The sequence below is a fragment of the Silene latifolia genome, chromosome X (assembly GCF_048544455.1).
Source record: "Silene latifolia isolate original U9 population chromosome X, ASM4854445v1, whole genome shotgun sequence".
In the NCBI taxonomy this organism is placed as follows: domain Eukaryota; kingdom Viridiplantae; phylum Streptophyta; class Magnoliopsida; order Caryophyllales; family Caryophyllaceae; genus Silene; species Silene latifolia.
The window spans coordinates 238201816-238228969 of NC_133537.1; the positions used below are offsets into that span (position 1 = coordinate 238201816).

General features: G+C 40.8%; 1 non-coding gene across 1 annotated transcript; it reads right to left on the reverse strand.

Moving 5' to 3' along the window:
* Positions 1-5634: 5634 nt before the first annotated feature.
* Positions 5635-5741, reverse strand: LOC141625008 (small nucleolar RNA R71). The gene has a single exon (XR_012534808.1). It is a non-coding gene; the product is annotated as a small nucleolar RNA R71 (small nucleolar RNA).
* Positions 5742-27154: the final 21413 nt, after the last annotated feature.

Sequence of the window (27154 nt, forward strand, 5' to 3'; positions counted from 1 at the left end):
CATCACACCACACTACTCGAACTAAGCAACTACACGATAAACGATACACAAGCTTATCTATATTATTATCATAAATGACCAAAATCAACGCGGTGTGACATTCTACCCCCGAAAAGAAAAGGTTACGTCCTCGTAACCAACATACCTTGCGCAAACAAATGAGGATACTTCTCCTTTATCTCAGCTTCAACTTCCAAAGTAGCTTCCTCTACATTATGATTAGACCGTAAAACTTTCACCAAAGCAATCACACGATTTCTAGTCTTTCTTACCTCATGTCCAAAATTTCCTTTTCCACTTCCTCATAAGACACATTCTCATCCATCTCAATTGTCTTAGCTGCTAACACATGAGTAGGATCTTTCACATACTTCCTCAACTCTGAAACATGAAAAACATTACGTACTCTTGCCAAAGCTGGTGGTAGCGCAAGACGATATGCCACTTCACCAACCCTGTCTAAAATCTCATAAGGTCCAATGTATTTCTGACTCGGCTTCCCTCTCTTGCCAAACCGCATCACACCCTTCATTGGTGATACTTTCAATAACACTTTGTCTCCCACCATAAACTCAATCTCACTCCTCTTCAAATCTGCATAACTCTTCTGTTGATCTTGTGCAGCTTTCATCTTCTGTCTAATTACATGAATTTCCTCAACCATCTGCTAGATCAACTCAGGCCCTAATGTCACGGCATCAGTGACGTCATCCCAAAAAACTGGATTCCTACACTTCCTTCCATACAAAGCTTCAAAAGGTGTCATACCAATACTAGCATGATAATTGTTATTATAAGAATATTCTATCAAATCTAACCTCTCTTCCCATGAAACTCCAAATTCCAAGATACAAGCTCTTAACATATCCTCTAAAGTGTGAATAGTCCTCTCAGTTTGTCTATCTGTAGCTGGATAAAATGCAGTGCTTATCTTCAAGGTCGTACCCATACACTCCTGCAACTCTTGCCAGAACGTAGAAATAAACCTTGAATCATGATCATAAACGATATCCTTGGGAATTGCATGTAATTTCACAACATTCCTTACATAAGCTTTAGCCAATTCAGCCTTACTCCATGTGTCTTTCATAGGATTAAAGTGCACCGTCTTACTCAAACGGTCTACTATCATCCAAATCATATTATTGCCCTTCTGAGTGCGAGGCAAACCAACAATAAAATTCATAGAAATGCTCTCCCACTTCCATTCAAGCACATCTAAAGACTGTACTTTCCCCTGTGGTCTCATATGCTCACCTTTCACCTTTTGACAAACTAGATATCTCGAGACGAACTCAGCAACCTCGTTCTTCATGCCATGCCACCAAAACGTCTTCTTTAAATATTTATATAACTTATCTCCTCCAGGATACACAGAATATGGTGTAGAATGTGCTTCTGTCAAAATATTTCTTTTCAATTCCTCATCATCAGGTACACACCGTCTCCCATCGAATTTCAAACTACCATCTATCCCCATGACAAACCGTGACAGCACGCCCTCCACCATGGCCGTGTGCCACTTCTCCACTTTCGAGTCTCCTTTCTGCTTCTCTCTGATCTTAGCATACAACTCTGGCTCAATAGTTAAATCCCCAACTGAATCCCCTTTTCTTATTACACAGATTCCCATTTCCTTTAATTCATCTTGCAACTTAACCCGCGATATAGCCAAACATAAAGCATGAACCGACTTCCTACTCAAAGCATCTGCTACCACATTGGCCTTCCCCTCATGGTAAACTATCTCCATGTTATAATCTCCAATTAACTCTATCCACCTCCTCTGTCTCATACTAAGCTCTTTCTGGGTATTAATATACTTAAGACACTTATGATCAAAAAATACTTTAAAAGTAGATATAAGTAATGCCACCACAACTTAAGCGCAAACACAGCCGCCCCTCGTTCCAGATCGTGCGTCATATAATTCTCCTCATACGGTTTCAACTGTCTCGAAGCGTAAGCTATCACTTTCCCTCTTTGCATTAGCACACACCCCAATCCATTCTTTGAAGCATCAGTATACACCTCAAAATCCTCACTCCCTTCAGGTGAAGCTATGATATGAGTTGTGGTCAAGCGCTCCTTCAATGTTAGAAAAGCCACCTCACAACCCTCATCCCACTTAAACCTATTCTCCTTTCTCATTAAAGCTGTCAAAGGCTTGGCTATCTTAGAGAAATCATTCATAAACCTCCTGTAATAGCCAGCCAACCCCAGAAAACTCCTCACATCTGCCACGTTTTTGGGTTACTCCCAATTAGACACTGCCTCGATCTTACCTGGATCAACTGACACTCCTCCCTTCAATACCACATGACCCAGAAATGCTACCTTATCCAACCAAAACTCACACTTACTCAACTTGGCATACAATTTATTCTCCCTCAAGGTATGTAACACAATCCTCAAATGCTTCTCATGCTCCTCTTTATCCTTAGAGTACACCAATATATCGTCAATAAAGACACGATAATCTGATTAAGGTAAGGACTAAACACTCTGTTCATCAAATCCATAGATACTGCATGTGCATTAGTCAAACCAAAAGGCATAACTACAAACTCGTAGTGCCCATACCTCGTCATAAAGGTAGTCTTAGGTACATCCTCTTCCTTAACTCTCAATTGATGGTAACCCAACCTCAATCAATCCTAGAGAAAACTCCAGCTCCACTCAGCTAGTCAAGTAAATCATCAATTCGAGGCAAAGGGTATCTATTCTTAATCGTCACATTATTCAAATCCCTGTAATGTATATACACAATCTCATGCTCTCATCCTTCTTCTTAACAAATAAAACCGGTGCGCCTCAGGGTGACACACTTGACCTCACATAACCCTTATCTAGCAACTCCTCTAATTGTTTCTTCAATTCCTCCAATTCATAAGGTCCCATCCTGTAAGGTGCTTTAGAAATAGGTCCCGTCCCCAGTTTCAACTCAATATTAAAATCCACATCCCTCTTTGGAGGTAAACATGGAATATCCTCTAGGAACACATCCTCAAACTCACCCACCACTGGAATCTCATCTGCGCCCTTCACTGTCTCACGCATGTCTCTTACGTGACATAATATCAACTTTCCTCCTTTCCTCAAACACGACTTCAGGGTAACTGTTGATATAAGTCTCACCTTTAGTCTTACCACAAATCCCGTATAAGACACTCTTACTCCTTTTGGTCCCTTCAGAGATACTTTCTTTTGATGACAATCTATAAAGGCTATATTGATGTGACTAGTATTTGAGCACATTTAGTCCCCGAATTAGCCTCGTTCCTATGTTTTATAGTGCATAATTGGGTCATTTACTATATTTAGTTTCCCATTTTGCATATTCTTTGAGGTTTTGTTTCCTTGGTAGGAGGGGAGTGCAAACCTTGCATTTACATAGAGAAATGAAGCTAAATTGATCGCATCTAATGACCAAGAATCAAAGGGAAGGCGATACTAGAAGGCCTATGTAGATAATAAAGTGAAACGGGCAATGACGAAAGGATCCTTGCATCCCCGGATTGATCCTCGCGGATTATGAAGGAAGAAAAGAAGAAATGTTGTCTGCCAAGGGATCCGAGCGGATCACAGAGGATCCGAGCGTCCCGTGCCCAAGACGCTCGTTCTGAAGCAAGAAGATCCAGGCGTCTCCCTTGACAATCCGCTCGGATCGTACACCAGAGAGCCAGTGCCTGTTTTCAAGTCGCTCGGATCATGGCAAGACTAGCAAAACGGAGATTCTCATTTCCTTCGAGAGGAGCACTTCCTCAACTTTTCTTAAGGTTCTTAATAGTCATTTAAGCCCTTAGTAACCCTAATTTTTGTACCTAGTCTTTAGTATAAATACCCCTTTGTACTACCAATATTAGGATCAAGTTGTAATCAATTAGTAATCATTCCTTAATCTTGTAATCAACTCTTAATCTAGTTTTAATACAAATCTCAATACTTAATCTTTCCTTAATTTCTCTATTGTTCATCATTTATTTTGGGTAATTAGAAGATTATTTGGGTTTATTTGGAGGATTGACAACCTTCCATTAAGCATCAAGTACTTCTATTATTCTTTGCATTATTATTTTGGAATCTCCATAGGTATAATTCTCTTAATCCTTGCTTTAATTATTGTTAATCATTTTCATTCATTCATCATGTTTTGCCTTGTTAATGTGATTGACAACCTTGTTAGCATGTTAAACTTGATCACGAGTGAGTAGTTTCCTTAGCTAGGGTTAATGGAGAATTAGGGGAAACCAACATGGGGATTGATTCATGCTTAATCTAATATATCTTTATAATTAATTTGCTTGCTTGTTGTGATTCCAACTTATGCACATGTTATGTTTGATGAAATGCGAGCCTATGAATCCTTGCATTTTTTACCCATCACTTATCTTTTCAATGAGACTTGTAAGACATAAACCAACTTGAGTCTTATTAGACTATGCATATAGTTGGATAGGAAGGACTAAGTCGACTTGTATGTGTTGTACAATCTAATCGATTCGGCTCCGGGACCCAAACCTTCTTAGGGATTGTAAGATATACACTAACTCGATCCCATCACAACAATAAGTGCCTACATCTAGTAGAGAACATGTTTGTATGATCAACTCCCATGAATCCCCTATGAACCCATGACACCCTAGTGCTTTTAATCAATTGTTTACATCCCATTTTAATCATCTTGCTTGTTTCTATTTCCTTGCTTTTATATTGTTAATTAGTTTAGTTGACCCCTTATCTCAACTCAAATTGTGACACCCTTAGACACAACCATTTGCAATTGAAAATCTTACATCAATACCCGTCCCTTGGGATCCGACCTTTACTTACCTATTTACTAAGAGTAGTTGGTGAATTATAAATATTGTTTTGGTTGGGTAACTTTTGACGACGAGTTTAAAAACCTTCGAACCAAAAATGGCGCCCTTGCCGGGGACGGTGTTAACTTGATTTGATTTTCTTTAATTGTTTTAAGTTGTGTCTTTCTTTACCTTGGGGAAGTCAATCTCCTCAAGGTTTTTCTAATTGTTTTCGAGTTGTTTGATATTTTGCATGTCTAGGAGATCACAAGGTAACTTGTTACCCATTGATCATGAAATCGAAAGAACTTTGACCAACAATAGAAGACTTGCTAGGAATACTTTGAGAGGTATTAGTGAGATTGTGGACATTCAACCAAATAACATTGAGTTCATCAACCCTTTTGCAAGACAAGGAGAGGATAACCCAATACAAAACCCATCACAAAATCAACCCACAATGCCTAAATTTTCATCATATTCCGTACCAACCGAGGAGAACCTACCAAATGGTACTCCTACACCACAACATTTAACCGATAATTTCATTGCCAAATCTGCATTTATACAATTAGTTGAGAGAAGCCAATTTGGGGGGATGCCTAGTGAAGGCCCTCATTCTCATATGGAGACTTTTTTTTACTATTGTGATGCGATTTCTCAAACCAGAATTACTCAAGACCAAATCCAATGGGTCTTATTTCCTTTTTCTTTGATTGGTTCCGCGAAACAATGGTTGAAAAGCCTAGATAAGGCTACTCTTGGTATTGATTCTTGGAAGAAATTGGCACTTGCTTTCTACAAGAAGTTTTATCCTCCGGAAAAGACTAACATGTTGAGAGCCCAAATCACCGGGTTCAAACAAAGGGATGAGGAATCTTTGTATGAAGCATGGGAGAGATTCAAGGACACTTGTCGATCTTGTCCACACCATGGACTTAGCGAGTGATTCCTTGTACAACAATTTTGGAATGGTCTATATGAAGACTCCCTAAACATTCTCAATATGGGATCAAATGGTATGTTCACCGAAGTTGATGACAATCAAACATGGAACAAAATTGAGGAAATGGCGGTCCATAACTCACAATATAGTAGACCTCGGAAGGCTACTAGAGGAGGAAAGCATGAGGTGGATTCCATTACTCAATTGGATGCTCAACTTAGTGCTCATATTGATACCATTAATTTGAAGTTTGAGAAGGCCATGGCTAAACTTGAAGAGGCCTCCAAATCACCCAAGCAACATGTTAATGTTATGGTGGCATCATCATCAATTACAAGTGGAGTATGTGAGAGTTGTGGAACTTTGGGACATGAGCAAAATGAATGTAGGGGAACAAGTGAACAAGTGAATGCTTCCTAAGCATACAAGAGTGGCACCCCTTATTCTAACTATTACAATGAGAATACCAAATTCCACCCCAACTTTTATACAAAAGTCAAAAATGTTCAAAACCCTCAAGCATACACCCCACCTCCAATGAGAAACCAAGCTCAAAGACCCTTTTACAATCAAAACCAATGTTATCAAAATCAACCTCCATACAATCAATGAAATGACCAAGGTTTTGATGTTCAAAAAGCGGTCCTCCAAATGCAAAAGAACCAACAAGAATTTTTCACTCAAATGCAAAAGGATAACCAAGCAAAAGACATCACCATCAACAACATACTAGCTCACACAAAGATGTTGGAAACCCAAATGTCTCAATTAGCATCTTCTATTTCTAAAAGACAAAAGGGGCAATTACCACCTCAAGGTAATCCCCCAAGACATGAGTCGGTGAGTGCCATAGAGGCCCATTGATGAAGATGTTGTGAATGATAGTGACAAGGAAAGAGTTGAAAACTCTAAGAAAGAAGAAGAACCCACCACCATTCAAGAAGTTTCAAAGAAGAAGAATGAAGAGAAGGCTAAGGAGATAGAGCCTATTGTGATTAGACTTCCATTTCCAAGTCGTCAAGCTAAGCCTAAGTTCGATGAACAACTTGGAAAGTTCATGGAAATTGTGAAGAACTTGGAAGTCTCAATTCCATTCACGGAACTAATCAATCATGTTCCGGCCTATGCGAAATACATGAAAGATATTCTTACAAAGAAGAAATTCATCCGGAAGCTAGAGACTATTGCGTTCACTAAGGTGAGCAGTGTCATCCTATAAGGAAGTTCCCCTCCAAAACTCAAAGATTCGGGAAGTTTCTCTATTCCATGCACCATTGGTGACACTACAATCAACAAAGCTCTATGTGACCTTGGAGCAAGTGCAAGTGTCATGCCATACTCGGTATACAGGAGGCTAGGACTGGGAGAACTCAATGCACCAATATAACACTTCAAATGACGGATCGATCAACGAAGACACCTTTAGGGGTATGGGAGGATGTGCCGGTAAGAATTGGCAAGTTATTCATCCCGGTGGACTTTGTTATTGTTGACATGGAGGAAGACTCCAACATTCCTATCATTTTCAGAAGACCATTCTTATACACCGCGGGAGCGGTGATTTATGTGAAACATGGAGAGCTCACACTTGAAGTGGGAGATGAAACAATCACTTTGAACCTTGACAAGACAATGAGAGCTCCCCGCTTACATGAGCCATGTTTCATGGTTGATCATTATCGCCGAGAAAGTGATAGGAAGAAGTTGGCATCTCAACGCAAAGAACAAGCTATGGGTAAAGAATCACTACCCATATGGAAGAAGAAAGTGGAAAAATCTCAAGATGCTCCATCAAAAGAGCAAGAAAATTTCAACAAGAATGAGAGCTTGAATAGCTCACCACCACTCATGACAAGAGAAGAAGAAGGCCTCATTGGCCATAATGACAAGAAGGAAGAGGAGTTGTTCTCATCAACTCATGATACTATTGGGAAGCAATCTAATGAAGTATGCGGTTTATGGGATGATGAGTTTGAAGGGTTATTCAATCCTTATATTAGTAATGCTATGACCAAGGCTTTGGTGATCATGTTAACTCAAATCATCACAATGAAGAACAACATATGCAAAGGTCTATTGAAGATCTTTATAATGACAATGAATAAGCCTTCGACTACTTCTTCAAGGTGTTGATCAACATCAACAACACCTTCGCTAAGCCCCCTTGATATCTCATACATGAATGAGAGTTTGGTGGAGTCCTCCCTAAACCACCGTTTGTAAATATTCTAACCCCTTAACGTGCATTTTACTTATTGCATTTTTGTCAATTTTTGGATTTACCATTTTACTTTGATCAAGATTATCATTTTGAGAGAAAGTGAGGGAGGGACTTAAATGTTTCTTAATGTGTAGTGTTTTGACTTAGTGTGGGGATAGAAATTTCCTAGGCTATCCAAGCCTTCGGGAGGTACAAGAGCAATTTCCGAGTACCCCCACAATGAAGACCAAAGGAACGAAGACGGAATGACTTGGGTTATGAAAGACCCACGGGTGGAACTGAATCCGTGAGGTACAGGAGCAATCCGAGCGTCCTCAAAAGAACCCGCTCGTCCTGGCTGAAAATTCGAGCGTCCTGACTGAAATACGCTCGTTCTGGCAGAGTTGAAATGGATAAATTTGCACTGGGTATCAATCCGAGCGTCTCCTTAGGAATCCGCTCGTCTCAACCAAAAGACGCTCGTCTCAGTAAAGATCCGCTCGTCTTGGTTATATCCGAATCTGGGATTTCACCCTGACCTTGAATACGAGCGTCCTCAAAGGAATCTGCTCGTCTCCATACAACAATACGCTCGTCTCCTGCTGAAGACGCTCGTCTCAGCACGGATTACATTTTATACAACTGACCGGGCAACAATCCGAGCGTCCCGTGCTGCAGACGCCCTTCTCTCTCTGCTGCAATTCAAAAACACGGGATTAAAACCCCCTTTCTCATTTAATTTCATTCATTCAAAACACAAATACACCCTCAAAACCCTCAATTCCTCCATCCATAAAAATCAATTTTCTCAACCAAATTCACCCAAATCAATTCCAAACTTCCCCAAAGCTCAAACAAATCACTCCTCTATCAACAAAAAGCCATTCAAACATCCAAATCCTCAAAAAATTGAATCGATTTTCTAGGATTAAGGGTAAAATTCGATAATCTTAAATCGATTTGGGTTTTATTGAAGCTAGAGGATAAACAGAAGAATTCAAGCAAATCATTGGTTGTTGATACATACAAGGAGAAGAACAATGGCTAGGACCAAAGGTGGAAGCAAGGCATCTACAAAACCAAACCTTTCCAAAAGGCAACAAGCACTTCAAGCTTCGAAGGCTTTGGTGATAGATCAAGCAAGAGAGGAAACTCCTATTCCTATGGTGGAAGCTACTACTTTTATCCCGGTTATTGAGCAACTAGAAAAATATCCGAATGTAACTTTCACATCCGATTCTCATAGGAAAACTTTTGTGTCTCTTGCTAAGAAATCGATTTTACCCACCAAGTTTCTTTGCCAAGATGCCTTGACCAAATTGGGTGTCCTTGAAAGAACCAAGAATTTCTCTGAGTCTATGGGGTTGCTTACATTGTTTAATATGCAAGAATTGACCTACCCCTCCCTCACCTTGGAATTTCTAAGTTCGTTGAAAGTTACAAAGGTGGAGACTCGAACGCTTATTGAGTTCCGCCTTGAGAATGTGGATAGGAAGATGTCCTTTAATGAGTTTGGCAAAGTTTTCGGTCTTGATAATGACTCGACTTATGTGAAGAAACCTTCAACAAAATATGATCCCACCCCTTTGTGGAAAGCTATTACCGGGAGGAAATTCGAGTCCTTCCATGAATGTCGTGCCCTTTATGTTCATCACCCGGGCATAAGGGTGTGGCACAAGGTTGTGGGTAATACTCTTATTGCTAGGAAGGGGACTAATCACTTCACCGAACTTGATTTCATCTATCTCGAGTCAACCTAGAATGTCGATAAGAAGTTCACCAAGAAATACAATATCCTTCAACTTTTAATCGAAAGGTGGCTTAATATCGATCATGACAAGGAAGGCGCTACCTTTATAGTAAATGGGGGATTGGTAACGTGGTTGGCAAAGCGCTTCAACCGGAATTTCAACAAAGATGACACTTATAAGCCGGTTAAGGGAGGCCACCTCATTGATCTAGCCACTATGGTTCACAAATTCCATTGGGTCTAGAATGACACCGTTGACAACAAATTTGAGTGGCTTACAAAATATGCCAAGTCCTTCATTCTACCGAACAACATTTGCCGACTAAATGTCCGAAGCCCACATTATCTTCTCCCACTCTCCGAGGAAGCCGAGTCCATAATGCAACACCATAGGGAGGTCATTGCCAAGCCCTCCTCCTCTATTGTCACTCCACCCTACCCGTTCACCTACCATGAATTCCAACCCGAAAATGTTACGGCGGGGAATGATTACTTGACTTTTCTGATGCAAGAAATGCATAAGCAAGCCCATGAAGACCAATTTAATGCATATAGAGCTCAATATTCGCCCCTCTTACACCTAGCTAGGCAAGGACTTCTTGACCCATCATGTCCTTTGCCTAGTTGGGCGGATAGGGAAGTTTTCTTTCCTAATGCTCCTAGGGATGCTAGCATGGGTGATGAGGAGGTTGTTATTGAGAGTAGTGGAGAAGAAGATGATGAAGGTGAAGAAGAAGAGGGAAGTGAGGAAGAGGAAGAAAGCTCAAGTGATAGTGGTGAAGCCTCCGGGTCTATGGAGGTAGATGATGATGATGGAGATGATAGTGATGTCGCTATGGGCGACGATTGAGGATTAGCAAGCTCTTTGTAGGATGTCACAATACATTGTGAGTCTCCTACACCTCCTTTAGCCTTGTTCATTTCTCCTGCTTTTAAAATTTGTATCTTGATCATGAGTTCGAGTCCTAGCAACACTTAGAGGACTCCCACCTCGGTCCCATGAGGTGTCTTTTATTGTTCCTACCATAAAAAAATCCAAAATGACAATTTTAGATTCATGCATAGCATTTTTATGCATGAACTCCCCCATTTTTGACATTAGAAATAGTGTCTCATTTGGTTTGGGGAAGTTCAAGCATATGCATTGGGAGTTAATTCAAATTATGCTCTCCAACCAAACAAAAACTCATACATCATATAGTAGAGTGTAGTTTTACATCACTTGTTTATATGTCATATAGTTTGCATTTAGCTTAGAAATCATGCATTCTCATGTAACTTGCATAATTTCCTATCGTATTGGCCATTGAGGACAATGCCCATACTAGTGTGGGGATGGGAAATTCTAACACGACTTTTAAAAACAAAAAAAAATGATAAAAATTGAATTTTTTTGAAAAATACAAAAACATGTCCTTTTGTTTCATCAACATAAAAACCATAAAAAATTCGAAAATTGCAAAAACATGTTCATTTCCTTTGTAGTGTAGTCTTGTGTACATATTGTGTTTGTATGTATTGTGTTTGTCTATCCTTTTTCACATTGATCGACTACGCCACATCCGAGACATGAGGATATTGAAGACCGCATGGTATGATCTTTCTAATCTCCTTTTTCCTCTTTATGTTAATGACTATGTGGCTTTATTTTGATTAATGCGGTATAAACAATGTGATTATAGGATTGTATTTAGATTATTTGGCATACTAGTTTGTAGAAGTATATGCATTAGGATGTATATATGTTAGTTGCATCATGGCATATAGTTGCATTTAGAAAAATTTTGTGAAAACATCTTTTTGGGAAGCTTGACAAGTGTACATAAGGCCCTTGTAGATACTTTTTCTTCTTAAGACTTCGCTTGTTAGAATACTTGTAAAACACCCTAGGATGTGTCATGCTAGTATCCTTTGACCCATGGATTAAGACCTAGTCAAGAGTACCTTGTGGTGTGATAATTCCTTGGCTACCATTTATTCCAAGGTGACCCTTGAAACCATGCAACCATCATCCATGTTCTACCACGTTTTGTCATTAAAAAGGGAATGGGCACAAAAATTGTTCAAATTTAGTTCAAGAATTGAAATGAAAAGAAAAGAAAAAGTTTACAATTGCATCAAAAGAAAAGAGGAGTAACAAAAATGAAAACTCCTATGCTTCAAATATAAGGCACCCTCGTTACTAATTGGGGTGACTTTGAAAATGTTCAAAAGAAAATGCAAAAAGTTGAAATTGTCAAGTGTTGAAATGCCAAACATCAAAAGAAATGGCAAAAAGAAATTGTTCTCAAAATGTCAAATGCCACAACAAATTGGGGGGAAAAACGACAACAAAAAGCAAACTCACATATGAAACTCAAATTCTATTGATCCCTTTTCCATCGTATTCACTTTTGTGCATGCTAGAGAGGGGACGACCCTTCTTCTTGTCTAGGCAAGAAGGGGAATTCGGCGATCCTCCAGTGTTTCTAACACCATAGGGAGCATACTCTTGATGAAAGCATTTAACGATTGAGGAAAAAGGTACCCTAGCTTAACACAACTTGGAGGTGATTTATTGGTATCCTTCTAGGCTTAGTAGTTTGAAAAAACTGTATCTATGATGGAATGTGTACCCTTAGATTGCTTCCCTTGTAGATAATTTCCGCCACTTAGATGAGGAAAGTTGTAATACTACGGTTTTATGAGTCTCTGGTTACTCTATCGAGTGGGCCTTACTCTGTCGAGTAAGGGTGTGTTCCGATTTAAAATAGTTTCTGACCTGTTGGGTACTCGATCGAGTAGCCTTGGTACTCGATCGAGTAGGCGGCACTCGATTGAGTACATCAGTTACTCGATCGAGTAGCCGGTTTATGGGGGGATGATTTATCGGGTTTTGTTAATAATGCGATTTAATATAAAAACACTTTTACAAACCTAATTACATTCAAAAGAGAAATCAATCTACGTACTTCGCATTCATCGCATTTGATACCCGTCGTTGTGAGTACCAAAAATAAGATTTATAATTTCCTATTAAGACTAACCTAGGCTAGTGGTAACAGGGTCGAACCACAAGGAGGCGAATGTAATTAATAGTTGTCTAATTCTAGACTAAGGTAACGATTGTGGGGGTTGAATTGATTTGGTCTATAGCTAAGAGTAATAAAAACAGTAAACTAAACAAACAGATGAAATCAAGTATAAAAGGGGTACTAGGATGGTCAGTTCATTTATAGCTTCAAGGCAAAGATACTAAACAGGTCTAAACCAAACACATGAGGCGGGAAATAAAGAGGTCCTCTCGGTCCACTCTAAACAAATAGCATCTTTCGATCTCGCTATAGGTCCCTAATATCACTAATACTAACTTTCGTCCTGAGAAGTGACTAACGGTCTAAACTTTACCTATCTTTCGATCTCAGCATAGTTTAGTCATTTTAATTGGTGATCTAACAACTTTCCCTATCTTTCGATCTAATGGTTCAGTCATAAATTAAGCATCTAACTGGTCGCATGCATTCGATTCGTTAAATACAACATTAAAATCAATTAAAACGAAAGGTAACCTCACGTGGTCAGTCGATCGACCAGGTATGGCAGTCGATCGACTGACACGCGATTTCAGTCCAAATTAATACTACGCCGCCTACGCCATAATTCCCCTACATCCTAGCACAATTAATTTAGCTACTTATGCTGAGGGTGATAACAACAATAAAACTAGGGCATAAAAGTACTGAATTCATAATTAAAGCGGTAAGATAAATAATTAACATGCAACGATAAAATTGGCTTGGAATCTAACTAGCAAATCTATACTAACAACGAAATAAAAGTGAATCCAAATAAGGCAGAAGAATACCGAGATTGCAGAGGAATGATTAAGAATAAGAACGAAATTCCAATGCTAAAACAATATTCCGAATCCTAATAAAAACTGAATGTTACTGTGTAAAACTTAGATCAAAATCCGATCCCTCAAACTGGTGTTCTAAGTTACGTTATATAGCAAACATACGTAACACTTATTATCAAAACCTAAACTCAATGGGCTTGCGCTTTCTCGGTCTTTTAATTCTCATCTGGGATAGCAGCTTGGTCGATCGACTAAGCATGGCGGTCGATCGACTGCTCTTCAGTGTACAGTAGCTTCTGGAACCCGCAGGTTGGTCGATCGACTGATGGTAGTGGTCGATCGACTGCTTGAGCTGATACTTGACTTCTATAATCTCGTGGATTTGTCTTTTGGGCTTTGAAATGCGCACTAAGCTTGTTCCTTAAGTGAATACTTCACGTCAAATGCAATGCAGGATACTCGGGGATGGATTTAGCTCGATTTCCGCTGGATTCTTCACATTTCTGCAATAATGTACAAAAACACGAAAGTAGACGGAATTGGGGGAAATGGTAGCTTAAACTACATGAATGTGCTCTGAAATGCGTGTAAAATGAGGTGCACAACATCATATAAAAGACACGCATCAGCATCATTGGCAAATCTCGGAGTTTGGAAGGTCGGAATTCGTCTTTCTTTATACCTTTGTGATCCTTGCGTCGAGGGTAAGATCTACGTACTGTTTTTATGGTATTTTGTTAAAGTTAGTTAAACCTAATTTGGGGATTTGAGGGTTTTGTTGCCTTTCTTGATTAGTAGTAATTGTATGATCGTATGTTAGGAGGAGGATTCGTAGAAGAGGCCTTTTGATAACAGTTGTTGAGATCGTCTGACTATATTGCATTCCAGGTAGGGTTTTCCTACTCAGTATTAGTCCCATAACGTGTTGGTGGTGATTTGTGTTTGTTGATTGTTATCATACGAGTATTGGGATGGTTGTTGGTTTTGATTGTTGTTTAGTAGTTGTGATTATTTTTATATGTCTGTGTTCTTCGGGGCGCGTCCCTGGCTGAGTGGAGTCAATTGCGGGAGTGGCTTCACGCCCATTATTCGCCTTCTGTAGAACCCGCCACAAAAGGGATGTGCACATTAATGTATTTGGGTTTATCGTTCGACGGAGATGAGCGGGTGTGTGGTGGGAACGGCTGCGGTCCCCCACTGGCGGCGTGGAGTGACCTGTTGCGATGGGCACTCTGGCAGGGCTACATACTTTAGTGTGTAGTCAGTATTGTGGAGTTGGGAATGGAGTTCGGAGTATATCTGTGATGATTGAGCTGTGTTGTTTATTGTGTTGTTGGATTATATAAATAGTGTGATTAGATCGACCCCGGTTATTGTTTTAAAAGCGTGGTGATCCATTCGGGATGGTGAGCGATTGTTGAGCGGTATGAGTAGAGATACATGGGCTAGTGGGATGAGTTATCACTGCAGTTAGAAGAGTCTTCCGCTGTTGTCAGACATTCTGTTTAGCTTTAGACATTTGATTTTGGAGAACATGTATTCACATTTTATCAGTTTGGTTTCCGGATTGTAACCTTTCACTTAACTTTAGACTATTTAAATACTGTTTCATTATTGTATTATGATTATCATTGCCTCGGGCAACCGAGATGGCAACATCTTTATACCTGAGTGGTCCTAGTAAGGCACTTGGAGTATGGGGGTGTTACAAAATGGTATCAGAGCGATGATCCTGAAACCTATAACCAATGAATCTAATGAATATAGGGAGTCAATTAAAATGAACCCGGGGTAAAGGTTGTAGGAGCTAATGCAAAGGCTTGGGAGACGTCCTAAAGTCGCGAACTCGCCCTACAATTTTGAACCGGTCACATGGGGGGGTATATGTCAAAGTTGTATGTGGTGTTTACTAGTTTGTATGTGATGTGACGATATATGTTATGAATTGTTGGATGTTGGGAGTAGAGATTGAAAACATGATTGAAAAATTTGGTGGGGTGTGTTTGTATCTTGGTTGCATAAAGAAGAATGATAGATGTTTACTATGTGGCATTTGATAACATGAAGTAGTGTAATTGTTGATCATATGAGGAGTTGTGTAGAATTGTATGCTTAGTTATATTATAATGTTGAGTCTATAAAGTTGCATAGTATGTTGGGTTATGAGAGATAACATACGGGTAGTATGTACGAGTCAACATGACAAGATCGAGTAGGGGGCACTCGATCGAGTAGGTGAGGTACTCGGTCGAGTGGGTCTGACTCGATCGAGTGGGTATTTGACGTTTTTATAACCAGAATCGTGTTTTTGGGTACTCGATCGAGTATATAGGGCACTCGATCGAGTAGAGGGTCACTCGATCGAGTGGCTGTGCTACTCGGTCGAGTATGTTAGAGATCAGAAGGTCTGTTTTGGGTCTGAGGTCGGGGCACTCGATCGAGTATGGTGGGCACTCGATCGAGTAGCCTCTACTCGATCGAGTAGGTTTAGGCACTCGATCGAGTGGGTTCAGGGCAGTTTGTTTTCGTGTTTTTGGGTTATAGTGCGTATGTTCATATCTACCTTTTCTTATATAGTTTCATGATGCCGCCCAAGAAAACCGCGTTGTATGCGAGAGCTGAGAGCATGAACATCGATGATATAGTTAAGATGTTGGAGCATCAAGATGCTCTTATGGAGGCCCTAAAGAGAGTGGGAAAGGATAAGGAGGTTGATCACTCTAAGATCAGCCTTTATATAGCGAGGTTTAACCCAAAAGAGTACAAGGGGACCGGGGAGCCAATTCTTCTTGACAATTGGCATCGTGAGATGGAGAACATACTGGACTTGGTACATTGTCCTGATGAGATGAATGTAGAACAAGCTGCGTTCTACTTGAGGGAGGCAGCTGGTGAGTGGTGGGACAAGGTGAAAGCGAGTGCTAGAGAGATGTATACGAAGCAGGGCTTACCTGCTATACCTTGGGAAGAGTTCCGGAGGGCTATGAGGAAAGAGTTTGTACCTGAGCATGTGAGGAGTAAGCTGAGGGAGAAGTTTGATGGGTTTAGGATGACATCTGATATGTCAGTTGCTGAGTACTACAAGCAGTTTAATGAGAAGTCTAGGTATGCTGAGGACATGGGTTTGAGTGAGGAGAACCTAGCGCTGAGATTTGAGAAGGGGTTGACTCCCAAGATCACGGACAAGTTACCCGTGGGAGTCCTTACTGATGTTAAGGAAGCTTATGAGAGGGCTGGGAGAGCTGAGAGGTTGGTGGAGATGGCCCAGGAGAGAGTGGGTGAGAAAAGAAAGGCTGAGAGTGAAGGTGGTGGCCAATCTAACTACAAGAAAGGCAACCACAATCAGGCTAGAGCGTTTTCTTCTGGTTCAGGGTTCAGTGCTGGGGCTTCCTTTGGGCGTGGCCGCATGAGTGGTAGTGGTAGTTGGGGGTTGACCAGCTATGGCTGTGGCGGTGTAGGCCACAAGAGACATGAGTGCACGAGTGTACCTAGAGCTTTTCAGAGATCGGCTTAGGGGAGCTATTCTCAGGGACCGGCACAGAGTTATGCGAGTAACAGACCAGCTGGGTCATGGTCTAACCGGGGTGGTCAGAGCAATCAGGGTGGAGGTAACCGCAATGGCGGTAATTCCTATCAGAAACCAGCTACAAACAACAACAACAATTAGGGGTCGGGTGCTAAGCCGACCACATCAGCCAGTACTGTCCAGGGAGGTGGACAGAAGACCAGTGGAAAGCTGTTCATGATGGACAAGAAATCAGCTGAGGACGATACACATGTTATAACTGGTACTTTTCTTGTTAACGGTATTCATACCTTTGTTTTGTTTGATTCGGGGGCATCTTAGTCGTTTTTATCTTCGAGTCATGTTAAACGGTTGGGTTTGAGGTATATGAGTCTGTAAGTGAGAAAGTTTTTATACCTTCAGGTGAGTCTGTATCATGTGGGAGGTTGTATAGGGATGTCTCTATGATAGTTAGGCAAGTTGATCTACCTGTAGACTTGCTAGAGTTTCCTTTAGACGGTTTTGAGATGAAAGTCGGGATAGATTAGTTGGGAAAGTACAAAGCTAAGATAGATTGTCATCAAAAGAAGTGTCTTTGAGAGGTCCTAAGGGTGTTAGCGTGTCTTATCGTGGGTTTGTGGTCAAACCCAAAGTTAAGTTGATTGCAGCTGTGACCTTGAAGTCTTATTTGAGGAAGGGATGCCCTTTGATCTTGTGCCATGTGAGAGATGACCGGATAGAGAGTCCGACGGTTAATCAGATACCAGTGGTGGGTGAGTTTGCAGATGTCTTTCCAGAGGAGATTCCGGGGTTGCCACCGAAGAGGGAGATAGATTTCACGGCTGAGTTGAAACCGGGACGAGGCCAATCTCTAAGGCACCGTACCGGATGGGTCCTAAGGAGATGGAGGAGCTCAGAAAACAGTTAGATGATCTGATAAAGAAGGGATACATTAGACCTAGTGTATCACCGTGGGGAGCACCAGTTCTTTTTGTGAAGAAGAAAGATGGGAGCTTGAGGTTGTGCATAGACTACAGGGAGCTGAACCGAGTGACGGTGAAGAACAAGTATCCTTTGCCAAGGATTGATGACCTGTTTGATCAGTTGAGTGGTGCATCAGTCTTTTCCAAGATTGATTTGAGGTCGGGGTACCATCAGGTGAAGATTAGAGAGGTGGACATACCAAAGACAGCTTTCACGTCTAGGTATGGCCATTATGAGTATGTGGTGATGCCTTTTGGGCTATCTAATGCACCGGCTGTGTTTATGAACTTGATGAACAGAATCTTCAGACATTTTTTTGGACAAGTTTGTGGTGGTGTTTATCGATGACATCTTAGTCTATTCCAAGACTAAGGAGGAGCATGAGGAGCATCTGAGGATTGTGTTGCAGACCTTGAGGGAGCATGAGTTATATGCTAAGATGTCCAAGTGTGAGTTCTGGTTAGAGAAAGTTGCTTTTCTGGGGCATGTGATCTCTAAGGATGGGGTACCTGTGGATCCGGCAAAGATTGAGGCAGTGACAAAGTGGGAAGCACCAAAGAATGTTGCTGAGATCAGGAGTTTCATGGGTTTAGCTGGATATTACAGACGGTTCGTGAAGGATTTCTCCAAGATCGCTAGACCTATGACAACTTTGATGAGGAAAGAGAACAGGTTTCGTTGGGATAAGAGTTGTGAGACGGCGTTCCAAACATTAAAGGAGCGTTTGACCACAGCTCCTATCATAGCATTGCCTGAAGGGATCGAGAACTTTGAGGTTTATACATATGCCTCAAAGAATGGGTTGGGATGTGTGTTGATGCAGAACGGTAAAGTGATTGCCTATGCTTCTAGGCAATTGAAACCTTATGAGGAGAACTATCCTACACACGATCTAGAGTTGGGTGCAGTGGTGTTTGCACTCAAGATATGGAGACATTACCTTTATGGGGCGACCTTTAAGGTATTTTCTGATCACAAGAGTCTCAAGTACATCTTCACTCAAAAGGAGTTGAACATGAGACAGAGGAGGTGGATGGAGCTGATTGGCGATTATGACATGGATATTATCTACCATGAAGGGAAAGCCAATGTTGTTGCAGATGCTTTGAGTAGGAAGAGTGTACATTCTTTGTGTACAGCTTTATCTTTGATGAGGTTGAGAGATGAGATGGGGAAGTTTGGGATACATATGATCCAGAGAGGGGCTGCCATGGGAGATTTGACAGTGCAGCCTGATCTTTATGATGATATTTGAGATAAACAGGTGTTGGATCCTAAGATAGTTGAGTGGAGAGCTGGAGTAGAGAAATGGACAGTGTCTCGGTTCTCTATTCATTCAGATGGTAGTTTGAGGTTTGATGGTATGTGGTGTGTCCCTAATGATGAGGAGCTGAAAAAGACAATCATGACAGAGGCACATTGTACACCATATTCAGTACATCCAGGTGGTGACAAGCTATACAAGGATTTAAAGAACACGTTCTGGTGGCCTGGGATGAAGAAAGAAACAGCTGAGTTTGTGGCCCGTTGTTTGACATGCCTGAGAGTTAAAGGGGAACAACGACGACCATAAGGTAAGATTCAGTCTTTAGAGGTGCCTGAGTGGAAGTGGGAATCCATTTCCATGGATTTTATCGTGGGTTTGCCGAAGAGTCAACAGGGTAACAACATGATATGAGTAATAGTGAAACGACTGACCAATTTAGCTCACTTTGTGCCAATGAAAGATACATGGACTAAGGGACAATTAGCTATGGCTTATCGGAAGAATGTGCTAAAGTTACATGGAATCCCTAAGGACATAGTATCTTACAAAGATGCGAGATTTATCTCAAAGTTTTGGAAAGAGTTGCAGGAATCTTTGGGAACGACCTTTAAGATGAGTACAACATTTCATCCTGCGACAGACGGCCAGACTGAGAGAACGATCAAGACTCTTGAAGATATGTTACGAGCTTGTGTGATGGACTTTGGTGGTAGTTGGGAACAAAGGTTGGATTTGATAGAGTTTTCTTACAACAACAGATATCACACTAGTATTGGCATGGCACCGTTTGAGGCCTTATATGGGAGGAGATGTAGGAGTCCGATTTGTTGGACGACAGTGCTGAGGTAGTGGTTGTAGGACCAGAGATGGGACATGAGATGGTTGAACAGATTAAGATGATCAGGGAAAGGATGAGAGCGGCTCAGGATAGGCAAAAGAGTTATGCAGATCTAAATCGCCGGGATATAGAGTTTCAGGTTGGGGACAAGGTTCTTCTGAAAGTGTCTCATATGCGTGGGGTTATGAGATTTGGGAAGAAAGGCAAGCTGAGTCAGAAGTTCATAGGGCCTTATGAGATCTTAGAGCGGGTTGGAGAGGTTGCATATCGTTTGGCATTACCAGCTACGTTAGAGAGGGTGCATAATGTGTTTCTTGTATCTCAGTTGCGCAAGTATGTGAGTGATCCGTCACATGTGTTGGATGCAAAGAGCATAGAGCTAGATGCGTCCTTGTCCTATCTTGAGGTACCTAAACAGATTCTTGACCGGAAGGTTAGGAAGACTAGGAGTGGAGAGACAATTTTGCTCAAAATCCTTTGGTCTAATCACGAGACTGAGGAAGCTACATGGGAGGCAGAGGAGGCTATGAGAGAGCGTTCCCTTTCCTTTTTGATCAGGTATGTATGGTTACGGGGACGTAACCTTGTTTCTTTTAGGGGGGTAGGAGATGATCGCAAAGAGTTTTTAAGAGCTTTTATACCCTTTTTGTGTTGTGTCGGTATGTTTGTTGCGGTTGAGTCGGGTTGAGTTTGGGTTAGTAACATGTTTTTATGTTGCGTTTTGTTTTGGTTGTTGCGTCGGGAGTGTAGTAGGATGTCTTTGCTTTGTTGTGGTTTGAACTTCGGGGACGAAATTCTTTTTAAGGAGGGAAGACTGTAATACTACGGTTTTATGAGTCTCTGGTTACTCTATCGATTGGGCCTTACTCTGTCGAGTAAGGGTGTGTTCCGATTTAAAATAGTTTCTGACCTGTTGGGTACTCGATCGAGTAGCCGGTTTACGGGGGGATGATTTCTTGGGTTTTTTTAATAATGCGATTTAATATATAAACACTTTCGTCACTTTCATAATACACTTTTACAAACCTAATTACTTTTAAAAGAGAAATCAATCTACGTACTTCGCATTCATCGCATTTTTGGCAAATCCCGGAGCTTGGAAGGTCAAAATTTGTTTTTCTTTACACCTTTGTGATCCTTGCGTCGATGGTAAGATCTACGTACTGTTTTTATGGTATTTTGTTAAAGTTAGTTAAACCCTAATTTGGGGATTTGGGGGTTTTGTTGCCTTTCTTGATTAGTACTAATTGTATGATCGTATGTTAGGAGGAGGATTCGTAGAAGAGGCCTTTTGATAATAGTTGTTGAGATCGTCTGACTGTATTGCATTCCAGGTAGGGTTTCCCTACTCAGTATTAGTCCCATAACGTGTTGGTGGTAATTTGTGTTTGTTGATTGTTATCATACGAGTATTGCGACGGTTGTTGGTTTTGATTGCTGTTTAGTAGTTGTGATTGTTTGTATCTGTCTGTGTTTTTTGGGGCGCGTCCTTGGCTGAGTGGAGTCACTTGCGGGAGTGGCTTCACGCCCATTATTCGCCTTCTGTGGAACCCGCCACAGAAGGGATGTGCACATTAATGGATTTGGGTTTATCGCTCGACGGAGATGAGCGGGGATTAGGTAGGAACGGCTGCGGTCCCCCCACTGGTGGCGTGGAGTGACCTGTTGCGATGGGCACTCTGGCAGGGCTACACACTTTAGTGTGTAGTCAGTATTGTGGAGTTGGGAATGGAGTTCAGAGTATATCTGTGATGATTGAGCTGTGTTGTTTATTGTGTTATTGGTTTATATAAATTGTGTGATTAGTACTGACCCCGTTTATTGTTTTAAAAACTGTGGTGATCCATTCGGGGATGGTGAGCAGTTGTTGAGCAGGTATGAGTAGAGATACATGGGCTAGCTGGGATGAGTTATCACTGCAGTTATAAGAGTCTTCCGCTGTTGTAAGACATTCTGCTTAGCTTTTAGACATTTGATTTTGGAGAACATGTATTCAAATTTTATCAGTTTGGTTTCCGTATTGTAACCTTCCTCTTAACTTTATACTATTAAATACTGTTTCGTTATTGTCTTATGATTATCATTGCCTCGGGCAACCGAGATGGTAACATCTTTATACCTGAGTGGTCCTGGTAAGGCACTTGGAGTATGGGGGTGTTACAAAAGTGGCTATGCATTTTTGTAGATGCATCCATTACTTGATTTGTGTGCTTTAATGATTGGATGTATCGCCATTTTGGCAAGCCCCACCTTGCCTTGCAAGAAGGTATCCTTTTTTTTTTTTAATAAAATGTAAGTATATTATCAAAAGAAGAAGTCACCATACAAGGAAGACGGATCAGAAACATAACTCAACATTATCTGATCCAAACTACCTACCAAACAAGAGCAGCCCAATACAAAGGAGCCCAACAACAAAAAAAACAATAGGAAGCAACACCCGTCTACCTGATCAAACAAATACTCCGATCACGACAAAACCCGATTGTTGACCTTCCCTACTAAAAATCCCTCTTTTCAGACACAAACCCTTTTCTAACACCTCTGATCATCTTCTCCCTGTTCACTACGGTCTGCTGCCCAGAAGCTGATCAATCCAAGTAGCATCATTTCTCTTAACCTTTTTATTTGTTGCATCTCTCAATCTAACTTGCTTCTCCTGAATAATTTTTCGAGCAATTTTCTGGGGACGATGCAAAATTGATTCATGCTTACAGAAGTTTCTTTGTCTCCAGATATGATAAAAGCAGGCATTTATCATAGCATTAAGAACTCCCTTCTGTAATTTGGATCCCGATCTGGCGAGCCTCCATTCCAGCACATCCTGCAATGGTAATACGATACCAATCCATTCCCCTACTACGGACATGACGATCTCACTGTACCGACAAGCAAAGAACAGATGTGTAATACTTTCAGTATCAGCCCGACAGATATAGCAGGTATCCTCTTCACCAATCCCTAATTTAAGGAGTTTATCTCTTGTGTTCATGTTTCCATGATGATAGATCCAGGCTAGAAAAGCATGCTTAGGGATAGTCCAACTATTCTAGACTAATTTATGCCAACTAACCTCAGCTCCTCTAACTCTGAGATAGTCGTAGCCTCTAGGTATGGTATATTGCTGATGATTTTGAGTTTGCCATATCTGCAATTGTTATGCATTGAGAAGATCAGTTTTGACTTGACAAATTTTCCTCCAGTACCATGCTGAATTCATGGGAGGAGAATAATTTTGCCAGTTCACACCTCTAAGGTAGACATGACTAACCCATTTAACCCATAATGAGTCTGCCGTAGTTTCAATCCACCACACTAGCTTACCCACAACTGCTTTATTCCACAAATAGTCATTTTTGAGGCCTGGACCCCCTTCCTTCCGAGGCTTGCAAGTTTTCTCCCAAGACACCAAAAGGGATCTCATGAACTCAACCCCTCTATCCCATAATAATTTCCTACATATTTGCTCAATCCTGGCAATCACCCCAGTAGGCAATATGAACATTTGAGCCAAGTAAGTATGAAAAGTCTTAAGCACAGCTCTGACTAGGACCAATCTGCCAGCATAAGATAACTTCCTTGCTCCTAGAGTTCTGATTTTGTCAACTACTTTGTCAATAAGAGGCTTGCAATCATTAGCGTTAAGTCTAGTAGTTTTGATGGGCACCCCTAAATATTTAAAAGGAAGGGACCCCTCAATCAGTCCTGAAACTTGAAGAAAATCCTTCTTTAGGTCTTCTCTTACTCCATTAAAATAAGCATTGGACTTGCCTTTGCTCATCATGAGGCCTGAAGTGTTAGAAAAAGTGGAGAAAGACCTAATGATAGTCATCATAGCGGGAGCATCTCCTTTGATAAAAAGGAGTAAATCATCTGCAAACATTAAATGGGTCAACTTCATAGGTTTACAAAGAGGGTGGAACTTGAAGTGCAACCTGTCAGTAGTGCATCTGAGAATTCTAGTGAGATATTCCATACAAATGGTGAATAAAAGAGGGGACATGGGGTCCTCTTGTCTTAGACCTCTTTTCCCCTTAAAGAATCCAAACATGTTTCCATTAAGATTCAGAGAGTAGTTTATTGTAGTCACAGATTCCACAATCCAACCTCTAAATCTCTCAGGAAAATTAAGAGCTATGAGCATTTGATTAAGGAACCCCCACTCAATAGTGTCATAGGCCTTCTGCAAGTCCATTTTGATAAGGCATCGTGGGGAAACAGCCTTCTTCTCATACATTCTAATAATATCCTGTCAAATTAGGATATTCTCCATGATACTTCTACCTTGAATAAAACCTCCTTGATTTGGTGGCACAAGCTCAGGTAGGATTAGTGCCAATCTATTACACATGATTTTGGAAATGCATTTGTAAATTACATTGCAACAAGCAATAGGCCTATACTTCAACACAGTATAAGGTCTATCCACTTTAGGTATAAGAGTAATGAGTGTGGCATTGATCTGCTTAAGAAGTTTTCCAGAGCTGAAAAAATAAGAGATAGCCTGACAAACCTCATTCCCAATAATGTCCCAGCAATCTTTAAAGAATTGACTAGATTACCCATCAGGACCAGGGGCCTTGTCATTGGGGATATGAAAGATCACTTCTTTAATTTCCTGAAAAGTAACAGGAGCAAGGAGTAGCTGATGGTGAGCATCAGTGCAGATCCTCCCTTTTTGGACTACTGATTTGTTCACTTCCTTAGTTTCAGCCCTAGAACCCAACAGCATATGATAATATTCCAGGAAAGCCTATTGGATACCCTCCTCATCAGTAAAAAGCTTATGCTTTCGTTCCTTATCTGCTGAATATAATTCTGATTCCTCCTAACCTTAATTAGAGCATGAAAATAGGAAGAATTAGCATCCCCATCAGTCATCCAATGAGCTTTTGCCTTCTGTTTCAGAAAATCCATTTTAGCCTGATGAAGAAACAAAAATTTTTTATGGGTCACATATTCTTGTTGGATCAGGTCCTTGTCCCCAGGATTAAGGATCAAAAGTTTCTGAAGATGAATTAACTCAGTATAAGCAATATCAGACCTATTCTCCACCTCTGAAAAATGACTTTTATTAATGTTCTTGAGATGCTTCTTCAGAATTTTTAGCTTCCTGACCACACTATACATCTTTGTCCCATTTATATCTTGTGACCAACAATTAGCCATAGAAGTATGAAACTCATGTGCCTTAATCCACATGTTATAGTACTTGAAGGGTCTTTTCTTATGCTCATTGGTTTGTGACTTACTTACAAGGCACAGGGTGTGGTCAAAGTAACCCTCAGGTAGAAAATTGGCAAAGCAATCTGGGAATTGAACAGACCAATCATGATTAATGAACATCCTGTCTAGTCTACTATATACCCTTGTCTCAGGAGGCTGTTTATTATTCCATGTATAAAATGCTCCTGTAGGTTGCATATCACTCAATTTACAATCTTTTATGCAATTTTGAAACGGTTCAGCCTCAGAAGAAGTGACATTACCACCCAGTCTTTCATGGGCCTTGGACACACAATTAAAATCACCCCCAACTACCCATGGACCTTGAATTAGAGGGGAGAGCCTCTTGAGATTGTGCCACAACTCCTCCCTAGCATTATCTTCATTAAAAGCATAGATCATTGTGGAGTAATAATGAGAGAGATCATTTTTGTCAGTTATTAGCATATGAATATACTGTGGATTGTATTCTAAAAACTTAATATCTATAAGGCTGGGGTTCCATAAAATCCATATCCTCCTACCCTTATGTGTAGCAGAATTGGTTGACACACACCAATCCTTAAACACATTAGCCACTGTTTTATTAAGATTATGAGGTTTAATTTTGGTTTCAAGGAGCCCAAAATACCCCACTTTATTACTAAAAAGAACTTTATTTATACATCTTTGCTTATCCTCCCTATTCATCCCCCTGACATTCCAGAATCCAAACCTAATCATGGAGAAAGATTTAGAGATTCAATTCCATTGGTGTGACTGACTGCTATTGGGGAAGAAGAGCCACTCAGGACTTCCTTATAAGTTGGAGAATGTTGCTGTTGCTGTTCAGAAACCTTGAGCCCCTGTCTGGTTCTGATCTGTCTGACAGGTGACATTGTACCTCTGTCTTGTATTATATACTTAGCTTCAGGAATTTTTCATTCTCCTTAGGCACACGCATGGTAACTCCTTGTTCCTTGACTACACTTTTACTTGTTTCTGTTGCAGGCTGAGTTACTAAAGGAACAACTGGTGTGATGACTTTAGTGACAGGCCGCCAGACTTTGCTTCTAAGCCACAATATTCCTCTGAACCACCGTATTCTTTTGAGGTTTGCCCTTCCTACACTGCTCTTTCTCATGACCTAGTAGTTTACTCTTAGTTCAAACACTTGGCTTCCATTCATATTCAATGTGAATTTCCACTAACTCTTGTTTCTCATCAAAGAATTTGACAGAATTTGGAAATTTTTGACCAAGTTTCAGTTCCACCATAACCCTAGCAAAACCCAACCTAGTCTTCTTTTCTATGGCCTCATCCACCTTAACATATTTGCCCACCAAATTTGCAATCTTAGGTAGACTTTTCCCCCAAAATTTTAGAGGCAATTTATGCATTCTAATCCATGCTGGGACACTCTTGACTTCTTCCTTAGCCAACTCCACATCAGGAGACCATGGCCGAATGATCATAGGTTTATGGTCAAAGAGAAAATGTCCACTACCTAGGACTGCTTGTTTCATTTCCTGAGTTTGAAATCGCACTAAGAATACTCCATTAGGTAAAAATGAAATCGTATCCACTGTATACTTACTCCAAATTATTTGCTGGAATTTCTCCAACACTTGCCATGGAGGGTTTGCCCCAACAATGAATCCAAAGACAACATTTTGCCAATACTCCCATTCATCCTGCACGTCTTCATCAGACAATTGTAAGAGATCCACCGAGTCCTCATCAAGCAATTTCATTATTCTCCTTCCATGCTTCTGATACCAGACTCCCTCTCCATCCTCTTCTCCGTCTGACTCGGCAT